This window comes from Pelobates fuscus, chromosome 4 (genome assembly GCF_036172605.1).
Source record: "Pelobates fuscus isolate aPelFus1 chromosome 4, aPelFus1.pri, whole genome shotgun sequence".
NCBI classification, from domain to species: Eukaryota; Metazoa; Chordata; class Amphibia; order Anura; family Pelobatidae; genus Pelobates; species Pelobates fuscus.
The window spans coordinates 276,445,059-276,462,266 of NC_086320.1; the positions used below are offsets into that span (position 1 = coordinate 276,445,059).

At 41.1% G+C, this 17,208-nt stretch overlaps 1 protein-coding gene across 1 annotated transcript in view; it reads right to left on the minus strand.

The window, feature by feature from the left end:
* The window catches only part of HECW1 (HECT, C2 and WW domain containing E3 ubiquitin protein ligase 1), a 319,149-nt gene that overhangs the window by 144,138 nt on the left and 157,803 nt on the right, over positions 1–17,208 (minus strand). The gene's annotated exons all lie outside the window — the stretch shown is intronic.

Genomic DNA, 17,208 nt, shown 5'->3' on the forward strand with positions numbered 1-17,208 from the left:
TAGGTAGGTAGATAGGTAGGTAGAGTGATAGATAAATAAATAGAGAGATATAAAGATAGATATAGAGAGATATATATATAGGTAAAGAGAAAGAGAAATAACTAGAGAGATAAAGAGTGAGAGAGATAAAGAGTGAGAGAGATAAAGAGTGAGAGAGATAAAGATAGATAGATAGAGAGAGAAATAAATAGAGCGAAAGATAGAGAGATAGAGAGAGAGAGAGATAGAGATAGAAATAGAGAGAGATAAATAAATAGAGAGACAGATAGAGAGATAGATAGATGTAATGTGACTCTTTCTAAAAACATTAGCATTCAGAATGGGTAAGGGCATGTTTGTATTTGTTACATGGTTTTATGGTTATGTAGTAATATAACTAATATATATGGGGTAACTGACATAACATGCACAGTTTTAAATTTACTGAACCCCAAATTGAACAATGACAGAGAGTACAAACATTTATGTAGACTTTCCTGCAAGAATTTCCTGTAGATTTCCATCTTAAATAATATATACAGTTCCCATAGATTAAATAGTTTGGTTGTTTGTGAATAGCCAAATCATATGGAAATTCAGCTGATTTTAGAAAATACAAGAATAGCACCCAAATGGACATGAAAATACAGGAGAAATAAACATTACTGAGAGCGACCCGATGTCAGAAACATTTTGTCCACATATTTAAAACTGAATCATAGGAAAGACATGGATTCGCTCACATAAATGTAAAATGGGGCCTGAATAGAATAAATAAATAAAGCGTGTAAATTAGTTTTAGAAAATTAGAATATTAAACTTTGAGCATGGAATGAGCACATTTAGAGAGGGCTAGAGAGCCTATTTGTTATGTTTCATGAGCACAGGTTTCCTGGAATGTAGTGATGGAGACACAATTCTAATAATTTTGTTTTCAAGGCACTGAACATTGTAAAACACCATTAGTGATGAATTTTCAGTTCGCGAACGGCGAACGCGAACTTCCGCAAACGTTCGCGAACCGGCGAACCGGGCGAACCGCCATTGACTTCAATGGGCAGGCGAATTTTAAAACCCACAGGGACTCTTTCTGGCCACAAAAGTGATGGAAAAGTTGTTTGAAGGGGACTAACACCTTGACTGTGGCATGCCGGAGGGGGATCCATGGCAAAACTCCCATGGAAAATTACACAGTTGATGCAGAGTCTGGTTTTAATCCATAAAGGGCAGAAATCACCTAACATTCCTAAATCGCAATGGATATGGATTGACACCTGAGATATGACATATTGACACCTTGACATATGGATTGACACCTGTCCTCAGAGCCCCTGATGCACACGGACACAGAGCAGAATAGGGACTGTTCCCCTTACATATGGTCACTTGGCAGGTATGGATTGACACCAGTCCTCAAAGCCCCTGATACACACTGACACAGAGCAGAATAGGGACTGTTCCCCCTACAAAGGGTCACTTGGCAGATATGGATTGACACCTATCCTAAGGATCCCTGATACGCACTGACACAGAGCAGAATGGGTAATATTCACTAAATGCCAAACATTGTTATACAGGGGAATATTCAGTAAATAAGGATAAGGTGGGGGACCTACTGTCCTCCCCCCGGCCCCCACCCCTGCGCGGTGGGTGGGGGGCATAAATCACAATGGGGGGGACCTACTGATAGGAGTGGTGTACTATTCTTATCAGTTTAATACCTGTTGCGTCTCCTATCAGTGGACGTGTATATGGCAGCGATTTTAGGAACTGCACACCTGGGACCCGAGCAAGGTCACCTCGTTCAACAGGCTACAACATTTGTCCCTGGAAAACTATCCTGGACATCATGTACAACTTATATGGATATGGCAGCGATTTTTGTAACAGGGAGATGGAAGAAGATGCTTGGTCGGTCCTCCTTCTTCACATTTGGGTCACTGCGCGTGCAATCTAATGTGCCACCCGATATAGGAGTGGTGTGTTTAGTATTATTCTTATCAGTTTAATAATACCTGTTGCGTCTCCTATCAGTGGACGTGTATATGGCAGCGATTTTAGGAACCGCACACCTGGAACCCGAGCAAGGTCACCTCGTTCAACAGGCTACAACATTTGTCCCTGGAAAACTATCCTGGACATCATGTACAACTTATATGGATATGGCAGCGATTTTTGTAACAGGGAGATGGAAGAAGATGCTTGGTCGGTCCTCCTACTTCAAATTTGGGTCACTGCGCGTGCAATCTAATGTGCCACCAGATAGGAGTGGTGTGTTTAGTATTATTCTTATCAGTTTAATACCTGTTGCGTCTCCTATAAGTGGACGTGTATATAGCAGCGATTTTAGGAACCGCACACCTGGGACCCGAGCAAGGTCACCTCGTTCAACAGGCTACAATATTTGTCCCTGGAAAACTATCCTGGATATCATGTACAACTTATATGGATATGGCAGTGATTTGTGTAACAGGGAGATGGAAGAATATGCTTGGTCCGTCCTCCTACTTCACATTTGGGTCACTGCGCGTGCAATCTAATGTGCCACCAGATAGGAGTGGTGTGTTTAGTATTATGCTTATCAGTTTAATACCTGTTGCGTCTCCTATCAGTGGACGTGTATATGGCAGCGATTTTAGGAACCGCACACCTGGGACCCGAGCAAGGTCACCTCGTTCAACAGGCTACAACATTTGTAGCTATAGAGACACCAGATATGAGTGGCAATGTGCACTGGCACAGGTCTGCAGAGCACAGGCTGTAGGCCTGACACACCCGCTTGAAGACAAGTAACTGCTATTCAATCTATAACAGTGAAAAAAGTTTTTTGGTTTTAAATGCACGCTATTGTGACACCAGATATGAGTGGCAATGTGCACTGGCACAGTTCTGCAGAGCACACGCTGTAGGCCTGACACACCCGCTTTAAGGACACTGACTGCTATTAGCTTACACTGGAAAACTTTTTTTCTTTGTAAAAGCACGCTACAGAGACACCAGCTATGAGTGGCAATGTGCACTGGCACAGTTCTGCAGAGCACACGCTGAAGGCCTGACACACCCGCTTTAAGGACACTGACTGCTATTAGCTTAAACTGGAAACCTTTTTTTCTTTGTAAAAGCACGCTATAGAGACACCAGATATGAGTGGCAATGTGCACTGGCACAGGTCTGCAGAGCACAGGCTGTAGGCCTGACACACCCGCTTGAAGACAAGTAACTGCTATTCAATCTATAACAGTGAAAAAAGTTTTTTGGTTTTAAATGCACGCTATTGTGACACCAGATATGAGTGGCAATGTGCACTGGCACAGTTCTGCAGAGCACACGCTGTAGGCCTAACACAACCGCTTTAAGGACACTGACTGCTATTAGCTTACACTGGAAACCTTTTTTTCTTTGTAAAAGCACGCTACAGAGACACCAGATATGAGTGGCAATGTGCACTGGCACAGGTCTGCAGAGCACAGGCTGAAGGCCTGACACACCCGCTTTAAGGACACTGACTGCTATTAGCTTACACTGGAAAACTTTTTTTCTTTGTAAAAGCACGCTACAGAGACACCAGATATGAATGGCAATGTGCACTGGCACAGTTCTGCAGAGCACACGCTGTAGGCCTGACACACCCGCTTTAAGGACACTGACTGCTATTAGCTTACAATGGAAACCTTTTTTTCTTTGTAAAAGCACGCTACAGAGACACCAGCTATGAGTGGCAATGTGCACTGGCACAGTTCTGCAGAGCACAAGCTGAAGGCCTGACACACCCGCTTTAAGGACACTGACTGCTATTAGCTTAAACTGGAAACCTTTTTTTCTTTGTAAAAGCACGCTATAGAGACACCAGATATAAGTGGCAATGTGCACTGGCACAGGTCTGCAGAGCACAGGCTGTAGGCCTGACACACCCGCTTGAAGACAAGTAACTGCTATTCAATCTATAACAGTGAAAAAAGTTTTTTGGTTTTAAATGCACGCTATTGTGACACCAGATATGAGTGGCAATCTGCACTGGCACAGTTCTGCAGAGCACACGCTGTAGGCCTGACACACCCGCTTTAAGGACACTGACTGCTATTAGCTTACACTGGAAACCTTTTTTTCTTTGTAAAAGAACGCTACAGAGACACCAGCTATGAGTGGCAATGTGCACTGGCACAGTTCTGCAGAGCACACGCTGAAGGCCTGACACACCCGCTTTAAGGACACTGACTGCTATTAGCTTAAACTGGAAACCTTTTTTTCTTTGTAAAAGCACGCTATAGAGACACCAGATATGAGTGGCAATGTGCACTGGCACAGGTCTGCAGAGCACAGGCTGTAGGCCTGACACACCCGCTTGAAGACAAGTAACTGCTATTCAATCTAACAGTGAAAAAAGTTTTTTGGTTTTAAATGCACGCTATTGTGACACCAGATATGAGTGGCAATGTGCACTGGCACAGGTCTGCAGAGCACAGGCTGAAGGCCTGACACACCCGCTTTAAGGACACTGACTGCTATTAGCTTACACTGGAAAACTTTTTTTCTTTGTAAAAGCACGCTACAGAGACACAAGATATGAGTGGCAATGTGCACTGGCACAGTTCTGCAGAGCACACGCTGTAGGCCTGACACACCCGCTTTAAGGACACTGACTGCTATTAGCTTACAATGAAAACCTTTTTTTCTTTGTAAAAGCACGCTACAGAGACACCAGCTATGAGTGGCAATGTGCACTGGCACAGTTCTGCAGAGCACAAGCTGAAGGCCTGACACACCCGCTTTAAGGACACTGACTGCTATTAGCTTAAACTGGAAACCTTTTTTTTGTAAAAGCACGCTATAGAGACACCAGATATAAGTGGCAATGTGCACTGGCACAGGTCTGCAGAGCACAGGCTGTAGGCCTGACACACCCGCTTGAAGACAAGTAACTGCTATTCAATCTATAACAGTGAAAAAAGTTTTTTGGTTTTAAATGCACGCTATTGTGACACCAGATATGAGTGGCCATGTGCACTGGCACAGTTCTGCAGAGCACACGCTGTAGGCCTAACACACCCGCTTTAAGGACACTGACTGCTATTAGCTTACACTGGAAACCTTTTTTTCTTTGTAAAAGCACGCTACAGAGACACCAGATATGAGTGGCAATGTGCACTGGCACAGGTCTGCAGAGCACAGGCTGAAGGCCTGACACACCCGCTTTAAGGACACTGACTGCTATTAGCTTACACTGGAAACCTTTTTTTCTTTGTAAAAGCACGCTACAGAGACACCAGATATGAGTGGCAATGTGCACTGGCACAGGTCTGCAGAGCACAGGCTGAAGGCCTGACACACCTGCTTTAAGGACACTGACTGCTATTAGCTTACACTGGAAACCTTTTTTTCTTTGTAAAAGCACGCTACAGAGACACCAGATATGAGTGGCAACTGTCAAAGTACACAGGCAGGGGTCTGCAGAGAACACGCTGAAGGAGGCCTGACACCCAGACGCTTGCAGAAAACTAACTGCTCTTCTATTACAGTGAAATTTTTTTTTGTTTTTTTTAATGTAAAGCTTAAGCTATTGTGACAACAGATATGAGTGGTGGCACTGACTGGGCAAATGGGCACAGCATCCACTGAGCCTGACAGAGAAGCTGGCAGACAACTAACTGCTCTTCAATCTTTTACAGTTAATTTTTTTTTTCTTTATGTAAAGCTTAAGCTATTGTGACAACAGATATGAGTGGTGGCACTGTGCAAATGGGCACAGCATCCACTGAGTCTGACACAGAAGCTGTCAGGCAGGCAACTGCAATTACATTACACAGAAAAAAAATAGCAGACTGATGTTCTAGCCCTAAAAAGGGCTTTTTGGGGTGCTGTTCTTACAGCAGAGATCAGATGAGTCCTTCAGGACTGTAGTGGACACTGAATACCCTAGCCTAGCTATCAATTTCCCTATCTAATCAGCAGCAGCTACCCTTTCCCTCCTCTCACTAAGCATGCAGCTTCAGAATGAATCTAAAATGGATGCTGGGAGGGAGGGTGTGGAAGGGAGGGTCTGCTGCTGATTTGCTGGAATGTGTCTGCTGACCGTGAGGCACAGGGTCAAAGTTTGCTCAATGATGACGAATAGGGGGCGGATCGAACCGCCCATGTGTTCGCCCGCGGTGGCGAACGCGAACACGCTATGTTCGCCGGGAACTATTCGCCAGCGAACAGTTCGGTACATCACTAAACACCATCACTCCATGACAATCTGTTCATGCTGCTGTGAAATATGGGAAAATCTAAGCTTTAAACAAATTCCTAAATGTTATATCAGTGGATGGCATATATTGTCATATGATTTGTTCATCTGTACCTTTTAACTCGTTATTTCAATAGAGTTTGAAGGACCACTATAGTGCCAGGAAAACATACTTGTTTTCCTGGCACTATAGTGCCCTGAGGGTGCCCCCACCCTCAGGGTCCCACTCCCGCCGGGCTGGATGGAGAGGAAGGGGTTAAACACTTACCTTTTCCAGCGCCGGGCTCCCTCGGTGCTGGAGACTCTCCTCCTCCTTTGGACGTCATTGGCTGAATGCGCATGCGCGGCAGGAGCCGCGTGCGCATTCAGCCAGTCTCATAGGAAAGCATTGCTACAAATGCTTTCCTATGGACGCTGGCATCTTCTCACTGTGAAAATCATAGTGAGAAGCACGGAAGCGCCTCTAGCGGCTGTCAATGAGACCGCCACTAGAGGCTGGATTAACCCATTTCTAAACATAGCAGTTTCTCTGAAACTGCTATGTTTAGAGCAGAAAGGGTTAATCCTAGGTGGACCTGGCACCTAGACCACTTCATTAAGCTGAAGTGGTCTGGGTGCCTATAGTGGTCCTTTAATGAATGATAGGGTGCACTTACTGCACTACATTGTTTTCAACACGTTGAGATTCTTAACATACATGGTGCTGTTATTAATTATTTATTTATAAGCAAATCATAAATATGTGTTTTATTTTTATTTAAAAGAGGAGAGCATATACAATATAGATTACCAATAGAAAAGCAAAGAAGAAGATGCAGGAAGGAGTGTGCATACCCATAACTTTGTAAAAAGATGTTCATATGATATTAATATCTTACTCTTCAATTTACAGATTGAATCAAGTGGTACATTAAGACACAATGAGACATCATTTGGAGCTCATAAATATTGCAATGATGTTAATACATCTTGTATTTCATCATTGGTAACACTTTTATTTTATACCGATGTTACTAATTAATCTTATCTTCTCTGACCTTGGACAGCAATGAACTATGTGGATCTTCCTTTTCATTACACAAGTGTGAAACACAAAAGGCTATTTAGATATTATTACATATGGCATACTGCCAGATAGACATATCAAGCTTATTCTCCTATTCAGATGATCCCAGAAGAGTGATCTGGAAATATCAGAAATGCTACGGAATGTGGACCAGTGTTTTCTAACCATGCATCCAAGAAAAAAATGGTTAGTTTACTCTCAACCTCCACCATAACATTTTAGCTGAGATAAGAGGGTAGAAAACAATGCAAGACTTCCCACAAGTTCCTTCAGGACACATTCTGACATTCGGAGAATATATTAACCAAGGTAAACTGAGTGAAAGATATTGTTCTCCCCTTTTAAAAATACATGCTGATTGATGCTCTATGTCAAAAATAATACATAAGATGGTTTTACTAATATTCACAAATGCAGTTATACCACTCTTTAACCTGTGTTCCATACAATATCAGATTGCTTGCCAAATCTGACTTATCAACTCTTGACTTCATGGGTCCTGCTTCGTCTGTCTAATGAGTCTGTGGGATGGGAGACACTGCGCCCAAGCACATATACTATTCATAGTCTTTACAGTGGTCCATTCACCATGGGAACAGAGCATCAATTGTGCACTTTAGTGATAATGCATTGACCGGTGATGCAGGATTGTCAATTATTCACATGTATGACTTTTGACACAAAATTTGGAGTACTAGGCAAAAATCAGCAGATTAAAGATTTCGTAAGCAGGGACCAGCACAGACACAATGCTTCCCCTGGCTTGCACTTGCACTTTTTTTTTTTTTTTTTTTTTTTTTTAGCAATAAGCAGATATCTCACCGGCCAGGAAAAGGCTCACCTATCAGAAGCCTATCATTTATTCACGGTCATTTATATGGCCAGCAAGAGTTTGCATGATAAGTAGTTTATCCCAAAGTCGCAGGTCCACTCACCACTGATCAATAAGTTGAATTTTGTGAACCAATCCGTGTGACCTAGTGAGCTGCCAAGGGTAGCTGTACTTACCCTCTCCAGAGGCCGGCCGGGGTCCTCTGTTATCGCCGCGCACGGTCCTGCTTCTGCAAGAGCCGCGCGCGGCTCATCCAACTGCGAAATCAGGAAGGCGGGCCGTGTCCCGCCTGACTCTAAGAGCGCGCCGCGTGTCTCGGGTGCGCTCTTAAAGGGACAGTGGGAGCCGAAATTTGAAACGGTCTCCCATTGGCCCCTGTCATGCCACATTTCCCATACACTCACGTTTTGGGGGCGTGGATATGACAGGGGCCAATCAAAGTGAACTCTAGGGTATTTATACTCACCTGTTCCTTAGTACCTTGCCCTATCGTGGTTTCTGTTCAGTTCCCTTTAGTGCTTGTATCGTTCAGTTGTTTTTTTTGTGCTTGACCTTGGCTTTCTTCCTGACTCCGCTTTCTCTTTATCCTTGCTTGCCTAGTCCGCCGGTTTGCTCTCCTGTGTACCAGTCCTTGGCTTGTTCTACTTTACGCTGTCTCTCTGTTCCCTTGACCTCGGCTTGTTCTGGACTTTGTCTTTTCTTGTACTCGTCTAAGTCCGGCCATTCTAAGGTCCGGTAAGACGTATCTTGTTTTCTTGCCTCTAGACTATCTGGACTATTCTTGCGTGTGGGGATATATTACCGTGACACCAAGTGGATGTGTGCTCAGCCATGGCATGTGTGTATCCAGTGGAGGAGAGAGATGTCCATCGTAGTTGCAAGCGCAAGTCGGACTTTTCAAATACAACCAACGAGGAAGTAAAAATTCTGCCTTTGACATATAAAAGCCAGAATTTGCGAAGTGCACTTAGCTGCTATTAAAAGGGCATGCGTTACTTTACATTTTTTTTTTTAAACCAGCAAGTAAACACTTTGAAAAAACTATACAAACCAAAATAGCAAGAAAAACTTTAAAAAGTATGTAAGAAATGTTTATAAACTTACTATAAACTTGGTCAGGTTGCATTACTGAGAATGCCTCTTAGCTAGGGGAGATTCTGCAGCCTACCCCCCCCCCCCCCTCCAATCCATTATAATCACCTTTCTCAATTTCTGACCAGCCCACTAATGACAAAAAAAAACATACCATTGTGAAAGAGAAACCTGAAACACTGATCAGACTCCATATCGTCTTCCTGATTCGTTAAGTCAGTGAACCCACCCAGAGATATAATTTTCAGAAAAATAAACATTATGCATTTACACAATGCCTATCTATACAATCATTATTTGCAGCAATGACATGATGAGTCATTAATTTAAGTCCCATGCTGCATAAAGAAATAATTGAAGAAACATGTCTACAAACTGTCACAAAGTACCATCCTAACACATAGAGTATAAGTACCCTAGAACAGTAAACCTGGAATGTATTACCAGTCCTTAGAATGACTAGGTGTTATGCCACAAGTAGAATTGATGTGGAACACAACTGCAGATTTGAAAGTTCCTTTTTACTTTAACAGAGCGTGATTGAAGATAGGAAAGAAATCCTACAATTAAGGACAGTTACTGTAGCTTTAAGGATTCGTGGATATTGCAGGTGATTAGTGAAAAGCAGAAAACACTAGCAACTGTAGCAGAGATATTGGTAACAGAGTTTTAGTAGGAGAGTATTAGTAATCAGGTTAGAGTTCATTAGCAAAGCAATTCCCAGAGAATTACTAATTGTATACTTAGAGTTTGATGGGAGTAATCTTCCAAAGGTAGTTTAGTTTGAGCCAAGATAGAGAATAACTTCTTTCAGTCCGGGTCTTCGGGGTTGGAGAGAGCAGGAAAGTCCAATATTCAGTCCGAGATCAAAGGAGAGGAGAAGGCAGGGAATCCGTTTAAACAGTCCAAGAGGTCGGTACACAAGAATTAACGAAGAGGAGCTTAGCCGGCAATATGAATGCAGAAGTAACCTAACTCAAATCACTAAGCAATTTTGAAACTGACGCGGTTTCTCTATAAGGCTTGAGAGAGCCGCGTCAGAGAAGGGGGCGGGGACTGCTCCGCATACCCGGAATTGTCAGAACGGAGTTGATCGGAAAGATAAGTCCTGACACTAGGTAAATGTAATCAGAAAAAGGAGTAGTCAAAGTATAGCCAGGTACAAAAGGAGCCAGAAATCAGGGGAGCGAGATACAAAGCCTGGTCAAGGATACCAGAGAGGAGAAAAGTTAAGGGATGCCAAGTAAAAAAAACAAAACATAAAAATCAGACAAATATATAGCACTATTGTGATCTAAGCGGAAACCACAACAGGACAGTGATTCCCCCCAAAAGGCATTTGTCTCATGGCCATAAACCCAAAACATAAGGGGGCATTGCAGATTGCCGTGATGACATCAGAAACACCAGGAAGAGAAGCAGAAGAAAAACGAGCAGTGTGCCGAATCGGCGATCCATGTGAAAAATGTGGGAACAGGGTTTATGACACACTAACTCTCACGGTAGGCTGGTAAAACATTAAAATATCACTGAATAAAGTAATCCATATTTATTCATTTACTGTTAAAAAGTCATTGGATTGTATCCCTTTTCCTTAGTCTACAACCTGGAGATAATTAAATAGAAACAACATAATACGTTTGTTATTGAAATCTAAAGAGTGATTGGGAAATGTTTTTTTCAGTTTAATCCAATGAACATTTCTAAGAAATTATACCCATTAATATTAATAATTTCTAGGAAAAAATATAAGAATTTGTAAGCATTATTTTTCTTTCCCTGAATACTTATATACTTATATAATATATATTCACAGTACTATTCTCAATAATATCACAGATTAAATAATTATCATCCAGAGAATGATAGTCAAATGTAATAGCGGAGCATTGATGACAGATCTTGTGTTATATATATTTATAATGTAGCAAAGCATAAAATCTAATTGACAAGTGAATTATAGAGAATTACTTCTTCTAGGTAGAGATATCTTTTTGTGCTCATAATGTAGAAAGCCACTAGAGGTACTTTTGGTCGCCTAACTGATGATGGACGTCCCCATGCAGAGCGTGCAATGCTTTGCTTTGGGACTGTCCTAATGCGAGCGCAGCCAAATAGAAAGATGGCAGACCTGAGACAATGCCGCTGGACCCAGGTAAGTAACTGAAAAGTTTATTCACCCTTCTGCTGAGTTTGTCTGACCAGGGTTCAAAATTCCCAATTCTAAGGGAGTGACATTGCCACTTCTCTTACCAGCCATAATAAATCTGTTTATGAACTATGAAAACTATGAAAATACCTTAAAATCTATTGTCCAGTGGGCAAATGGAATACCAAAAGTTTATACGGTAGGTTCTCGTTTGCAGATTTGCTTTGAGATTTGGTGCTCTACGAGGCTGTCACTAAATCCAGCCAATCACGTTGCAGTGTGAGGTATATCAAATGATGTAGACATGGGTCAATGTTGCCCTTGGCCACCATTTCTTAGACTACTTATTGTAAAGGTGTTATATTCTAAAACGTGGTGCAAAGATATAAAACGGGAGTATTACCAATGAAACGTGCCTGCTGGCTTTACTTGCTTCTGTGGAGGTTGACCCATGATTTTTTTTTTTAGCCGATGTTCCTTTAAATGTCCCTTGCTCAATGTGAAACCTTTGTTTTGTAGAACAAAATCTGCATTACTTCATTTTATATTTTTCCAATGTACGGCATTTTAAAAGGAAAATGCAGATAATGCCTGAAGGAGATGTCATGTAACAGCACATCAAATCTGCTCTACTTCTTTGATGTTCACGATTGAAAATGGAAATAAATATAACTGAATTTTCTTTGAAGAAAATAACTTCTTGTTCCCATAGATCTGCCACATTCTATTGGATAAAATGAAACATGTATTCATGATGTGTTAGACAAGTATACTTTATTATAGGGGATATGCAATAGAGGGTCATATATCAAAATAACGTGGTATAGCTCTGAGCAAAGCAATGTTCTTGATAATGGTATTTATCGTTCTCTGCTTGCCATCTTATGGAAAGTGGTAGGGATACAATTTACCACACTCAGATTGGGTAAAATAAAAGAAACAATCCTATTTTATGGATTTCGGATCCTAATAAGACTGACAGTAGTCTTATAGAACTGTTGAAGTGAAGAGTCTCAAATGACTTTTGTTAACTCCTCACAGACTTAGAATAGCTCTTAGTTCACTTACACAATGATGAAAGGTAAAATAATTATCTGTGCTTTTAAAGGGACATGCACCACTTGAAAATGTATATATATTTTTAAATCAGCAAGCAAACACTTTTAAACAAATATACAAACCTAAAAAGACAAGAAAAACTTTGCATTATGTAATAAACATTTATAAATTTACTATAAACGTGGTCAGATTGCAGTGTTCTTTATACCTCACAGCTAGAGGAGTTTCTTCAGCGTCAACCCCCCTTCCCTGACTCTTACCCACCTATTTCAGTTTCAGACGAGTCCACTAATGACAGAAACTGGGCATCATTGTGCAGTAGCAGGAGAGAAAAACCTGACACCGGAGCATGCTTTGCATGAATCACACAGATCAAACTCCCTCTCTTCTCCCCTGTCAAGATGCTGCAAGGTGAAGAGAACAACTGCACGTGTATAACACTGTCAGGCATGCCCAATGCACTTTTCCAGGATTCCTAGGGATAGGACACTGATTGGTTAGATTCAAAGCTAAAGCTTTTTAATGAGACAGTTGTCTCGAAGTGATGCATTTCCCTTTAATATCTACAAAAGTGCATGTAGATTTTATTACAGAAGACACTACTAACCTAACATGACCAAAAACTTTGAGGCCGTGATCTGGTCATTTTACATGAGAACATCTTATCTATGTTTGGAGTAAAACTTAAGGTTGGACACGACGTGGGAAATTCCCTGATTTTGGGTGTTCCACTAAACTAGGCCAAGAGGCATCCTAAAGTCTAAACCCCATATTCACTGAATACGGGTTAAGAGGTAATTTATTAAAGAAACATTGTATGAAAAACAATATGTCCCATTTCTAACAACTTGTCAGTGTGCAAAATCTCTTAAAACAAAGTACACAGTTTAAGAAATACTTTTCATTCTAAAAACTTGTCATTTTTGCATATGCCCATAACAATAGTATCCGTTTTCACATTTTAGTGGTAGAAATATTTTGTTTCTCCAGCAATCCCCCTCCTTTGACAGATTTTTCCTTTATAATTCCATTTTGAGTAGAGAGATCTTGAATATTATGTCTCAAAGCACAGTCCTTTGTCAAAAGCATTTTACTCAGCATGGCAAATCCCCCATATACTGTGTTCTTTTATTTCTTTTGAGAACTCGTCATCAGTTACTGATAAATGTAACCCCCTCTCCCTCAAACATTCAGTTTTATGTAAGAAGACTGATTGTAATTGCCTGAGATTAACAGAGGTAGGAATAGTGCTGTGCGGTCATATAAACATGCAATTCCATCAAAACAAGTGGCTTTACTATATTCTTATGTTTCTCTAACACAGCACTCAGGATACAGCCACTTGAACTCACTATTCTGAATTTATTGCTAAAGGGATATTCTGGGTATTCGTTGCCTGTGTTAAACTGTATTAAGAAAATGTACATGAATTGAAGAAATGCGATCCCGTAGCTGCTGTGTAATATATACCTACTGCCTTAGATTTCTGCCTACAGTACCCAGATTTAACTGCAGTCCATATCCCAACCAATTTATTGTAAAGAAGCTTGAGGAATCTATAGCACAATGTATGGAAAGATGAATGGACTTATCTGCAATCTAAGCTGTGCCTCTATTTCTATCACTTTGTAGCAGGAGTAAGGGCCATTTAAGAAATATTGGGGCAATTAACAATATTCTAGAGTATTTTGATTTATCAGCTATCCAGAATGATCAGCACATTTTTCATTTAACAGAATATTGCCTTATTTTAGATTTGGAGTGCTTAGCTTTAGTGTCTACTGTGGCTGACCCTATGCCTCTCAGAACTCATGCCTTCCTTAACCTAAAAGGGACACTCTACTACTCAAAAATAAATAAATCACTTTTAAGTTTATGGGTCTGGACTGGAATATCCATTTAAGAACTCCTCTGATTTTATTTCAACTCATATTTGTAGAACTGTTGAACATGTTTTTTTAAAAGATGATAGAGGATGGTATGGTAAAGTTGGCTAAATGTCCTAATCCTCATCCTAAGGATAATTTCTCAGTGGATGAAAACATGGCTTCAAAGAGCCTAATGTCTAATAAGAATATAGCAGTGAAACAATAGTACAGAGGAGGCAATATGGCTGATGTAGAAAGGGATAGGTTTGTCTCAGAGGCTCTGAGACCACTCTTGGATAAGTCTACTTATGTCAAGCTACTGCATGATCCTACGAGTGAATTTTCTCTATTGGAGTTGGTAAATTAGGATGTCTCTATTGCCAAAGCCCACGCAGGGGTCCAAATCTTTTTTTCACCCAGGATCCAAGGGACTCTTGAAGTAGGTGGATATTCATCTCCAGCCAATTGTAAAGTTTTTTTTTATGAGAAAGTAAACATTTGCAAAAAAACTTGGAATGTGTTAAGTTGGGGGCTGGGTGTTTTGGGGTTACTTGGATGTGTATTCCTTATCTTCTTCCATGTATCATATTTTGGGTTTACACACTGTTTATTTATTTATCTTTATTATTTGTCTTGCCTTCCATTTGATGTTCAGCAATTTATGTTGCTTTGGATTTCCTTTTGTTCCACAATTAGTTTTTGTTTAATGTGTTTTTTTGTTTTTGTTTGCCTTCATACAGCAACCTCCTTTGAGGTAGTGGGGGTTTCTTCATGTCTTCAAGCAATACCCCACAGGAGAACATTGATATAATGCTTTCCTATGGGAAAGGCGTAATGCGTGCATGGCGCTCGCTGCACATGCGCATTACCCCCACATCGGCTGACGTCGGCAGAGGAATAGAGTGAACAAACTAGGGACATCGCACTGGAATCAGGTAAGTGACTGAAACCTTTTATGGATGGCGAGATGGGGCGCACAGGTGCAGAGGGTAACTTTAGTGTTAGGAATACATTTTTGTATCTCTAACACTAAAGTGTTCCTTTAAAGAAGGAATGGTTGAGAGATAGGGGTTACAAATGAATTACCATCACTATAGGCAATAATACTGCTAAAAATAGAAGTATGGAATCCCTATAGGTAGTCCCATAATTGGAATGACAGAAGTCCTGTTTTTTTGTCTTAGCTCAGCAGGGAATTTGGTGTATTGTTCATATTTTATATTTCAAATATCTAAAAATATCTAAAAATATCTAAAAACGGGATAGATTTTATAGAGGACTTATACCTGAGAGGATTTTATGTATTTTGTGTAAGGAATGTAGTTTAGGTTCCTTGATTTCCTCTGGTGATATTGATCGTTGTACTTGTAAATCACCTAACCTTATCTGGCTAAACTTTAAGAGTATGTACAAGTGGAGAAGACGCAGATGTAAATGCTGTGTTTTGTAACTAAGTAAATGACTTTTCATTCAAGAACTAATGAACATGTTTTCAAAATTGCCCACATTATTAAAGGGACACTCCAGTGCCAGGAAAACAATCCCTCCCACCCCCCATGCCAGGTGGCTGAAGGGGTTAAAACCCCTTCAGTGACTTACCTTTATCCAGCGCCGATGTCCCTCGGCGCTGGTTCAGGATCCGTCCACGCTCCTCCCCAGCCGACGTCATCCAGCGGGGGAGACCTATTGCGCATGCGCGGCCGGTGGCGGGGGAGACCTAATGCGCATGCTGAAAACTGCAATATTTCCAGTTGCAGGGTTAAGGGTAGAGGGAGTTGGCACCCAGACCACTCCAATGGGTAGAAGTGGTCTGGGTGCCTGGAGTTGTCTACCTAATTACACATGTCAACTGTAAGATACAGTAAGCTGGCAAAAAAAGAACATATCTTGGATATCTCTAAAAGGCTATTGGTTCCCATGCACGTTAAGACATGTAGTTGGGGGTGAGGGAGTTTTGCTTTAAATCAGCATTTATTGAATGGATAATCACAAATAGTACATCAAATCCGACACAGTATGCCAGTACAATAAAGCCTCATAAAAATTTGCCATTAAGCAAACATGATGGTGTTAACATATTGCCGCCCAACTGTTTACAAATGTGACTCATCAAGAGTAGACCAAGACAATAGCATGAACATAATCCACCTTCAGGGGCGGCAGAGGAGACTCCAGGGAACATTGGTAGTTTGGCGTAGTGTAGAAAAAAGGTTGGCATAAAAATTTGCCAATGAAATATACATTTATGGTGAAATACTAGGAGAATGAAAAAGAAGGAAGAACGGGAGAGGGAATTAGAGGAAGAAAGAGGGTAAGAAAAAAAATAAAAACCTAAAAACCATGAGGGAATCCCCCTCTAAAAAAAAAAAAGGGGTTCTGCCTAGTAATTAGATCCACATTTTAAATGGGCCTCACCCGATCATATAGGACTTATAAACTGTGAGGAAGGTCAACGCTTCAGGTGATGATAGGTAATCCCCCCAATAAAACAAGCGGGTCATGTAACGCTGCGTTTAGACCTCAGTTGTTACCGACATACTATCAAACTGCATTATCTCCTCCACTCTAGCCACCCAGCAGGTCAGAGATGGGAATTTGTTGCTACGCCAGGTCAGTAGTATTGTTGCTTTAGTGGGTGGAGGGAGTTTTGATCGATGCAGGGCGTGCAAGTTGCCCAATACCAATTACAGTGTAATAGCAATAGTTAATAGTTAATAGCTAATAGTTTTTCCCTCATGACAGGGATATTCCTGCCATGCTGAAAATGGGCAGTAGATGACAAACCAATCTCTACTGTTATAGTTAGAATTCCCTCTGCTAATATCAGTACTGCTATTAGCAGAGGGAAACCCATGGGATTAGCATTATAGTAAGGATTTGTTTTTTGTTTAGCACTGGTTTAGAATTACGTTTAAAATTAAGATTAGGGTTCAATTA